At 43.7% G+C, this 11,365-nt stretch overlaps 1 non-coding gene across 1 annotated transcript; it reads right to left on the reverse strand.

The window, feature by feature from the left end:
• Positions 1–106: 106 nt before the first annotated feature.
• Positions 107–177, reverse strand: trnag-ccc. Its single transcript has one exon. It is a non-coding gene; the product is annotated as a tRNA-Gly (tRNA).
• Positions 178–11,365: the final 11,188 nt, after the last annotated feature.

The following is an 11,365-nucleotide window of genomic DNA, read 5'->3' on the forward strand; positions in this document are numbered from 1 at the left end:
AGAATGACCAAACTCATATTTGTGCTACAGATGGCATGGTTTACATTTGGTTTGATGTGCATCCAAAATGTAGGAGAAAATTGCGATAAAATGTGCCAAAAATACTTGCGCCGCCCGGGAATCGAACCCGGATCGCAAGAATGGGAATCTTGCATGATACCACTACACCAGCGGTGCGATGCAATGTCCTACCTGTTTCTGTTAAGACATCAGTCTTTCCCGCGGGCTCTCAGGTGCGCAAACTGGGCCAGTCGCGGGTGGATGGGTTATGTCAAATACTGTTCAGATGTCCTTTAGTTCACAGGCAGCATTCCATCACAATGTTTTACATAATCAAATAGGAATTCAGTCACTTTTCTTATTCATAATTTATTTCAACATATGTATAAAAACAAATAAGATATCATTTAAAATAACCACACATTGGATTGGAAATATGGAGGTAGCCAGCATAGATATAAAACAGTTATATTTATTATTTTTTATTTCACCTTTATTTAACCAGGTAGGCAAGTTGAGAACAAGTTCTCATTTACAATTGCGACCTGGCCAAGATAAAGCAAAGCAGTTCGACAGATACAACAACACAGAGTTACACATGGAGTAAAACAAACATACAGTCAATAATAAAGTATAAACAAGTCTATATACAATGTGAGCAAATGAGGTGAGAAGGGAGGTAAAGGCAAAAAAGGCCTTGGTGGCAAGGTAAATACAATATAGCAAGTAAAACACTGGAATGGTAGTTTTGCAATGGAAGAATGTGCAAAGTAGAAATAAAAATAATGGGGTGCAAAGGAGCAAAATAAATAAATAAATTAAATAATGTTGGGAAAGAGGTAGTTGATAGGGCTAAATTATAGGTGGGCTATGTACAGGTGCAGTAATCTGTGAGCTGCTCTGACAGTTGGTGCTTAAAGCTAGTGAGGGAGATAAGTGTTTCCAGTTTCAGAGATTTTTGTAGTTCGTTCCAGTCATTGGCAGCAGAGAACTGGAAAGAGAGGCGGCCAAAGAAAGAATTGGTTTTGGGGGTGACTAGAGAGATATACCTGCTGGAGCGTGTGCTACAGGTGGGAGATGCTATGGTGACCAGCGAGCTGAGATAAGGGGGGATTTTACCTAGCAGGGTCTTGTAGATGACATGGAGCCAGTGGGTTTGGCGACGAGTATGAAGCGAGGGCCAGCCAACGAGAGCGTACAGGTCGCAATGGTGGGTAGTATATGGGGCTTTGGTGACAAAACGGATTGCACTGTGATAGACTGCATCCAATTTGTTGAGTATGGTATTGGAGGCTATTTTGTAAATTACATCGCCAAAGTCGAGGATTGGTAGGATGGTCAGTTTTACAAGGGTATGTTTGGCAGCATGAGTGAAGGATGCTTTGTTGCGAAATAGGAAGCCAATTCTAGATTTAACTTTGGATTGGAGATGTTTGATATGGGTCTGGAAGGAGAGTTTACAGTCTAACCAGACACCTAAGTATTTGTAGTTGTCCACGTATTCTAAGTCAGAGCCGTCCAGAGTAGTGATGTTGGACAGGCGGGTAGGTGCAGGTAGCGATCGGTTGAAGAGCATGCATTTAGTTTTACTTGTATTTAAGAGCAATTGGAGGCCACGGAAGGAGAGTTGTATGGCATTGAAGCTTGCCTGGAGGGTTGTTAACACAGTGTCCAAAGAAGGGCCGGAAGTATACAGAATGGTGTCGCCTGCGTAGAGGTGGATCAGAGACTCACCAGCAGCAAGAGCGACCTCATTGATGTATACAGAGAAGAGAGTCGGTCCAAGAATTGAACCCTGTGGCACCCCCATAGAGACTGCCAGAGGTCCGGACAACAGACCCTCCGATTTGACACACTGAACTCTATCAGAGAAGTAGTTGGTGAACCAGGCGAGGCAATCATTTGAGAAACCAAGGCTGTTGAGTCTGCCGATGAGGATGTGGTGATTGACAGAGTCGAAAGCCTTGGCCAGATCAATGAATACGGCTGCACAGTAATGTTTCTTATCGATGGCGGTTAAGATATCGTTTAGGACCTTGAGCGTGGCTGAGGTGCACCCATGACCAGCTCTGAAACCAGATTGCATAGCAGAGAAGGTATGGTGAGATTCAAAATGGTCAGTAATCTGTTTGTTGACTTGGCTTTCGAAGACCTTAGAAAGGCATGGTAGGATAGATATAGGTCTGTAGCAGTTTGGGTCAAGAGTGTCCCCCCCTTTGAAGAGGGGGATGACCGCAGCTGCTTTCCAATCTTTGGGAATCTCAGACGACACGAAAGAGAGGTTGAACAGGCTAGTAATAGGGGTGGCAACAATTTCGGCAGATAATTTTAGAAAGAAAGGGTCCAGATTGTCTAGCCCGGCTGATTTGTAGGGGTCCAGATTTTGCAGCTCTTTCAGAACATCAGCTGAATGGATTTGGGAGAAGGAGAAATGGGGAAGGCTTGGGTGAGTTGCTGTTGGGGGTGCAGTGCTGTTGACAGGGGTAGGAGTAGCCAGGTGGAAAGCATGGCCAGCAGTAGAAAAATGCTTATTGAAATGTTCAATTATGGTGGATTTATCAGTGGTGACAGTGTTTCCTATCTTCAGTGCAGTGGGCAGCTGGGAGGAGGTGTTCTTATTCTCCATGGACTTTACAGTGTCCCAGAACTTTTTTGAGTTAGTGTTGCAAGAAGCACATTTCTGCTTGAAAAAGCTAGCCTTGGCTTTTCTAACTGCCTGTGTATAATGGTTTCTAGCTTCCCTGAACAGCTGCATATCACGGGGGCTGTTCGATGCTAATATAATATCTAATATCTAATATCTATGCTAATATCTTCTATGGTAGCCACACCATGCACTCTGATCCAATTATTTTAAAGGTGAACTATGCAGAAATCACTTGTCTATTTCCTGGTTGTTCAAATTCTAATAGTTTGCCTAATTTCAGTTTATGTGACAAAACAAGCAAGTATAGTGTAGAGAATCATTGTACCATCTAAACCGCTGTGAAATATATTTTCCATAACCACAAATATTGTATTTTCAGCTGTTTGAAGCTGGTCTACAGAACCGAAAGTAAAACTTAAGATATACATAGAACAGATATACTGCTTCTGGGACGTCCTTTAAATGAAAATGACAGATCTATAACTCGCATTTCTATGTGCATTTTGTAAGATCGCACAAAAAGTTACATATTGCAGCTTTAAATCCTTGAGGGAGCCTGAATGGCAGTGTACTGCACAAACATCTGGGAAAAGTGGAAGAAATTAACTGAAATTGCATTCAGGTCAAAAGTAGTGAACTACATGAGGGATAGGCCAGGGTGTCCATTCCTTTCAGACACAACCTAGTAGTGCCTCATCTAGGGCAGCTGTGGTGGACCTGGGCCCCTTGCTGCAGCTGGAAGGAGCACAGAGCCTGCAGAGGCTTCAACAGAACCCGGAGGAGACAGGAAGAGGAAATAATAAGTCACATACAGTGACAGCAGCACAGGAAAACACTCCCTGGACCTGGCCCTGTTCAGGAAGGTTGTTTGTAAAGGGCCCCCCCGGCATCATGGTGTGGGTCTGTGGCGGCCTTATGCGCAGAAGGTTAAGGCTGCCCTCAGAACAGCCTCAATTCGTTGGGGAATGGACTCTACGTGCCACGGGGATGCTGGCCCATGTTGACTCCAATGCACTGGATGTCCTTTGAGTGGTGGATCATTCTTGATACGCACAGGAAATTATGGAGTGTGAAAAACCCAGCAGCGTTGCAGTTCTTGACATAAACCAGCGAGCCTGGCACCTACTACCATACCCAGATCAAAGGCACTTCAATTTGTTGTCTTGCCCATTCACCCTGTGAACGGCAGACATACACAATATATGTCTCAATTGCCTCAAGGCTTAAAGATCCTTATTTACCTGTCTCCTTCAATGCACTAAAGAGGCCTTTCTACTGACTCTGAAAAACACCAAAAGAAAGATGCCCAAGGTCCCTGCTCATCTGCATGAACGTGCCTTAGGCATGCTGCAAGGAGGCATGAGGACTGCAGATGTGGCCAGGGCAATAAATTGCAATGTCCATACTGCGAGACACCCAAGACAGCGGTACAGGGAGACAGGATGAACAGCTGATCATCTTCACAGTGGCAGACCATGTGTAACAACACCTGCACAGGATCGGTACATCCGAACATCACACCTGCGGGACAGGTACAGGATGGTAACAACAACTGCACGAGTTACACCAGGAACGCACAATCCCTCCATCAATGCTTAGACTGTCCGCAATAGGCTGAAAATCTTTATACTCTCTTTGGATAATTCATTCCAATCATTTAAAAGTTAACAGCAGGTATTTTGCATGTAAGTTTAAGTATTTTGATATGTTCACAAGGGGCTGGACCTGAGGGCTTGTAGGCCTGATGGGCACCCACCCACCCTCGCTGGACCAGACAGGACTGACAAAAAGTGCCCTTCGCTGACGAGTCATGGTTTTGTCTCACCAGGAGTGATGGTCAGATTTGCGTTTATCATCGAAGGAATGAGCGTTACACCGAGGCCTCTGGAGCGAGATCGATTTGGAGGTGGAGGGTCCGTCATGGTCTGGGGCGGTGTGTCACAGCGTCACCGGACTGAGCTTGTTGTCATTGCAGGCAATCTCAACGCTGTGCGTTTACAGGGAAGACATCCTTATCCCTCATGTGGTACCCTTCCTGCAGGCTCATCCTGACATGACCCTCCAACATGACAATGCCACAAGCCATACTGCTCGTTCTGTGCGTGATTTCCTGCAAGACAGGAATGTCAGTGTTCTGCCATGCCCAGCGAAGAGTCCAGATCTCAAACCTATTGAGCACGTCTGGGACCTGTTGGATCAGAGGGTGAGGGCTAGGGCCATTCCCCCAGAAATGTCCCCAGAAACTTGCAGGTGCCTTGGTGGAAGAGTGGGGTAACATCTCACAGCAAGAACTGGCAAATCTGGTGCAGTCCATGAGGAGGAGATGCACTGCAGTACTTAATGCAGCTGGTGGCCACTACAGATACTGACTTTTACTTTTGATTTTGACCCCCCTTTGTTCAGGGACACATTATTCCATAGCTGTTAGTCACATGTCTGTGGAACTTGTTCAGTTCATGTCTCAGTTGTTTTTTGTTATGTTCATACAAATATTTACTTACTTGCTGAAAATAAACGCAGCTGACAGTGAGAGGACGTTTCTTTTTTTGCTGAGTTTATATACTTGAAAGCGCTTGATTTAGCTTGTAGTTTGCACTTTTGGGACTATTAAATTGGTTTCATTGTACTTAATCAATACTTCCCCAGTGTAAAGTACCCTGCGTCCATTATACTTACTTACCCTGGTTACATTGTACTAAATACATTGTGCCCTATTGGACTGTTGCAATTCCACCTGTTTGGGCTGGTTGAGAATGGTGTTTCTCAGGAAAATGTCTTTGGCCTGGCTCCAGGTGCTGTCGAGGATGATGATGATGATGTTGTGTCCCACTGCCCTCACATCCTGGTCTCCCTGGTTCTGGTCTTCCCGTTTCAGGACTTGGTTCTGGACTAGCTCCTCCAGGTTCGGAGCATCTGGTCCTGGGTACAGGATCAGCATTCTGCTGTGTCTGCACACTGCAGCCACCGCAGCCAGACAGTTAAATAGCCAACGCTAAGCTGGCCTCCATCCAGTACCCTGCCCTGAACTTAGTCACGGTCACTGGCCGGCTACCACCCGGTTACTCAACCCTGAACCTTAGAGGCTGCTGCCCTATGTACATAGACATGGAATCACTGGTCACTTTAATAATGGAACGCTGGTCACATAGTGTGTACATACTGTTTTACTTATTTCATTTGTACAGTGCCTTGCGAAAGTATTCGCCCCCCTTGAACTTTGCGACCTTTTGCCACATTTCAGGCTGCAAACATAAAGATATAAAACTGTATTTTTTTGTGAAGAATCAACAACAAGTGGGACACAATCATGAAGTGGAACGACATTTATTGGATATTTCAAACTTTTTTAACAAATCAAAAACTGAAAAATTCGGCGTGCAAAATTATTCAGCCCCTTTACTTTCAGTGCATCAAACTCTCTCCAGAAGTTCAGTGAGGATCTCTGAATGATCCAATGTTGACCTAAATGACTAATGATGATAAATACAATCCACCTGTGTGTAATCAAGTCTCCGTATAAATGCACCTGCACTGTAATAGTCTCAGAGGTCCGTTAAAAGCGCAGAGAGCATCATGAAGAACAAGAAACACACCAGGCATGTCCGAGATACTGTTGTGAAGAAGTTTAAAGCCGGATTTGGATACAAAAATATTTCCCAAGCTTTAAACATCCCAAGGAGCACTGTGCAAGCGATAATATTGAAATGGAAGGAGTATCAGACCACTGCAAATCTACCAAGACCTGGCCGTCCCTCTAAACTTTCAGCTCATACAAGGAGAAGACTGATCAGAGATGCAGCCAAGAGGCCCATGATCACTCTGGATGAACTGCAGATATCTACAGCTGAGGTGGGAGACTCTGTCCATAGGACAACAATCAGTCGTATATTGCACAAATCTGGCCTTTATGGAAGAGTGGCAAGAAGAAAGCCATTTCTTAAAGATATCCATAAAAAGTGTCGTTTAAAGTTTGCCACAAGCTACCTGGGAGACACACCAAACATGTGGAAGAAGGTGCTCCGGTCAGATGAAACCAAAATTGAACTTTTTGGCAACAATGCAAAACGTTATGTTTGGCGTAAAAGCAACACAGCTGAACACACCATCCCCACTGTCAAACATGGTGGTGGCAGCATCATGGTTTGGGCCTGCTTTTCTTCAGCAGGGACAGGGAAGATGGTTAAAATTGATGGGAAGATGGATGGAGCCAAATACAGGACCATTCTGGAAGAAAACCTGATGGAGTCTGCAAAAGACCTGAGACTGGGACGGAGATTTGTCTTCCAACAAGACAATGATCCAAAACATAAAGCAAAATCTACAATGGAATGGTTCAAAAATAAACATATCCAGGTGTTAGAATGGCCAAGTCAAAGTCCAGACCTGAATCCAATCGAGAATCTGTGGAAAGAACTGAAAACTGCTGTTCACAAATGCTCTCCATCCAACCTCACTGAGCTCGAGCTGTTTTGCAAGGAGGAATGGGAAAAAATGTCAGTCTCTCGATGTGCAAAACTGATAGAGACATACCCCAAGCGACTTACAGCTGTAATCGCAGCAAAAGGTGGCGCTACAAAGTATTAACTTAAGGGGGCTGAATAATTTTGCACGCCCAATTTTTCAGTTTTTGATCTGTTAAAAAAGTTTGAAATATCCAATAAATGTCGTTCCACTTCATGATTGTGTCCCACTTGTTGTTGATTCTTCACAAAAAAATACAGTTTTATATCTTTATGTTTGAAGCCTGAAATGTGGCAAAAGGTCGCAAAGTTCAAGGGGGCCGAATACTTTCGCAAGGCACTGTATATACTGTATTTTATTCAATGCCACTCTGACATTGCTCGTCCTAATATTTCTATATGTCTTAATTCCTTTCTTGTAAATTGTTAGATAACAGTCGTATGAAAAAGATTGGGCACCCCTGACAATTTCCATGATTTCCATTTATAAATAATTGGCTGTTTGGATCAGCAATTTCATTTTGATCTATCAAATAACTGATGGACACAGTAATATTTCAGTAGTGAAATTAGGTTTATTGGATTAACAGACAATGCGCAATATGCATCAAAACAAAATTAGACAGGTGCATAAATTTGGGCACCCCAATAGAAAAATCCCATCAATATTTAGTAGAGCCTCCTTTTGCTAAAATAACAGCCTCTAGACGCTTCCCATAGCCTCTAATGAGTGTCTGGATTCTGGATGAAGGTATTTTGGACCATTCCTCCTTACAAAACATCTCCAGTTCAGTTAGGTTTGATGGTTGCCGAGCATGGACAGCCCGCTTCAAATCATCCCACAGATTTTCAATGATATTCAGATTTTGAGCAGTGGGTCGTTGTCTTGTTGAAATATCCAGCCCTGGCGTAACTTCAACTTTGTGACTGATTCTTCAACATTACTCCCAAGAATCTGCTGATATTGAGTGGAATCTATGCAACCCTCAACTTTAACAAGATTCCCAGTACCGGCACTGGCCACACAGCCCAACAGCATGATGGAACCCTCACCAAATTTTACTGTGGGTGTTTTTCTTGGAATGCTGTGTTCTTTTGCCACCATGCATAACATCCCTTGTTATGACCAAATAACTCAATCTTTGTTTCATCAGTCCACAGCACCTTATTCCAAAATGAAGCTGGCTTGTCCAAATGTGCGTTTGCATACCTCAAGCGACTGTTTGTGGCGTGTGTGCAGAAAAGGCTTCTTCCACATCACTCTCCCATACAGCTTCTCCTTGTGCAAAGTGCGCTGAACTGTTGAACGATGCACAGTGACACCATCTGCAGCAAGAGGATGTTGTAGGTCTTTGGAGGTGGTCTGTGGGCTGTTTTTGACTGTTCTCACCATCCTTTGCCTTTGCCTCTCCGATATTTTACTTGGCCTGCCACTTCTGGCCTTAATAAGAACTGTGCCTGTGGTCTTCCATTTCCTAACTATGTTCCTCACAGTGGACACTGACAGCTTAAATCTCTGCGATAGCTTTTTGTAGCCTTCCTCTAAACATAATGTTGAACAATCTTTGTTTTCAGGTCATTTGAGAGTTGTTTTGAGGCCCCCATGTTGCCACTCTTCAGAGGAGAGTCAAAGATAACAACAACTTGCAATTGGCCACCTTAAATACCTTTTCTCATGATTGGATGCACTTGTCTATTAAGTTCAAGGCTTAATGAGCTCACCAAACCAATTGTGTGTTCCAATTAATCAGAGCTAAGTAGTTACAGGTATTCAAATCAACAGAATGACAAGGGTGCCCACATTTTTGCATAGCCTATTTTTCACATCTGATTTAATTTCATACAACTTAATATTGCTACACTAAAAATCTTTGTCTGGACAATACCCCAGTACTCAGCTTTTATTAGAAAATGAATGGCATGCCTCTGTGATCATTTTCTGTGACGACAGAGTAAATTATTATGCAGCCTCAGAGGCGTGCCCAAACTTTTTCATACGACTGTACTACTGCACTGTTTGAGCTAGGAACACAAGCATTTCACTACACCCGCAATAACATCTGCTAAATATGTGTATGCGACCAATAAAATGTGATTTGATATGAAATCGGTGTGCAGATAAAGGAAATGAGACATGGATAGAGTATTGTCACAGAGTTTTCAGAAAACCTCCTTTGTACTGTAGTATTTGAGTTATAGCCTACCCCTGGTCCTGCAAAGGGAATCCTTTCAAATCTCATCTTGTTAGAAGCAGCAGAATAGCAAAGACAGACAGTACAGTTTGAAAACTCTGAGTGTGAGAATAGTTTGTGGTGAGAATGAATATCCTCCGGTGGCTAGCTAATCCTAAATATTCAACTATGATAACAAGCGTGGGTCAAGAAAACACAAACTCCCAGCCTCCCACTGAACTGTAGCCAGCAGATCCGACCCGGTCGCTGACAGCTGCACTAGGGTCTGACAGGCTCCCTGTGTAGATTAAGACACCGGGGGAGCCAGCACGAGGTATGGCTCAGGAAACATAACTCCGTCCAAAGAGGAGAAATGCGTTGTACTCAGAAGTGTCCCATTATCCCAACTGTTACACGAGAAGATTGCATGACTGCTCGTTTTTAAGTGAACTTTCACAACAGTAGCCACGGCAGTCATTATGGAATGGTTGAACAACAAAGGAGCTGATTGGCTGACACTGCCATTCCAAAATTGGAAATCTTCGTCATCTTGCTAGGTAGTTCTGGCTAGTATCAACAAGTGCTTTCTACAAAATAGCAAAATTAGTGCAGTTAGCTTGGAATCTATGGAGTATCTATGGAGCTTTGGAGTATTTTTGTGGTCTTTGCGGTGTGAACACAAAAGAGATTGACTGCTGACACTGTTCAGAGGTGCTAAGTACCGTCGGAAGGCAAACGTTTGACAATCCTATCGTTGTGTCTGAGGTATTAGAGCGACACAGTGTCAAGATGGGGGTTGTCATGCTCAACGCCAGTGACAATTATTTATAAGTAGAGGCAAGGGGTGGAATTTAGATCCCCCTCTCACACACACACACACACACACACACACACACACACACACACACACACACACATACACACACCCTTCCTATTAAGTAGTGTGTCATTTTGTCGAATGATTTGAAATATGTCGCCTTTGGAGGCTATCGCATGTGTATCTTGGCAACGTTGGTATTTGCATTTGGTGAAAATTGTTTGTCAATTTCAGTTAATAGTTTATGTCACTCTAGTTGTTGGCGCTATCTGTTGTCTCGTGAACTTTTTAGCAAGTGGTTACCCAGCCACTGACCATCACTGCTCCTATTTCTCAAACACACACACAAAGCTATACCTCAACCAGCTACCATCCATCAACACAGAGGGGACTGGCTGATCTGGAGCAGCGGGTGTATTCCTCTCTTAGGCACAAAAGGAGAGGAACACAACTAGCACTTTATTTTACAGCACAGAAATGGTCAGGTGTTTACTTAGACATTACATGATGAAATGGTAATAACCTAACAAATAGATGAAGACTCTCCATTGAAAGTGCTTGTATATCCAGGAGTAGGCTTTATCTGGCCAAAAAAGGGGCCCAGAAAGGTGCTATTGATTTCAAATGTAAAACAAACACTTATGCATAACAATATCCAGAAAAAAAGGTGACATTCTGTCATTTTTGCATCAATACATAATTTGACCTCTCCATTTCAAATTGCTGTGGCATAATGCCAAGAAGACTAAAAGGACATTGTATTTTCCCCCTAAACTATAAGGGCACAAGGCAAGACCCAATTGCAGACACAGGAGGCAGATGGTAGAGCTCCGATATTTATTATATTATAACAAAGGGAAAAGGCGTGTCGGGGACAGGCGAGAGTTCATAAACCAGGTCAGAGTCAAAACAGAACCAGACGATAGGCAGTCTCGAGGTCAGGCCAGGCAGGGGTCAGAAACCAGATCCAAAACAGTACAAGTGGATGGGCAGGCTGGTAGTCAGAACAGGCAGAGTGGTCAGGCAGGTGGGTTCGGAGTCAGGACAGGCAAGGGTCGAAACGAGGAGGACTAGAAACAAACAGAGACTGGGAAAAATAGGAGCAAGGAAAACCGCTGGTTGACTTGGCAAACAAGACGAACTGGCACAGAGAGACAGGAAACACATGGATATATACACCGGGGATAGTAAGCGACACCTGGAGGGATGGAGACAATCACAAGGACAGGTGAACCAGATCAGGGTGTGACACTGAACAAGGCTAAAGGAG

The sequence above is a fragment of the Oncorhynchus mykiss genome, chromosome Y, assembly GCF_013265735.2.
Source record: "Oncorhynchus mykiss isolate Arlee chromosome Y, USDA_OmykA_1.1, whole genome shotgun sequence".
In the NCBI taxonomy this organism is placed as follows: Eukaryota; Metazoa; Chordata; class Actinopteri; order Salmoniformes; family Salmonidae; genus Oncorhynchus; species Oncorhynchus mykiss.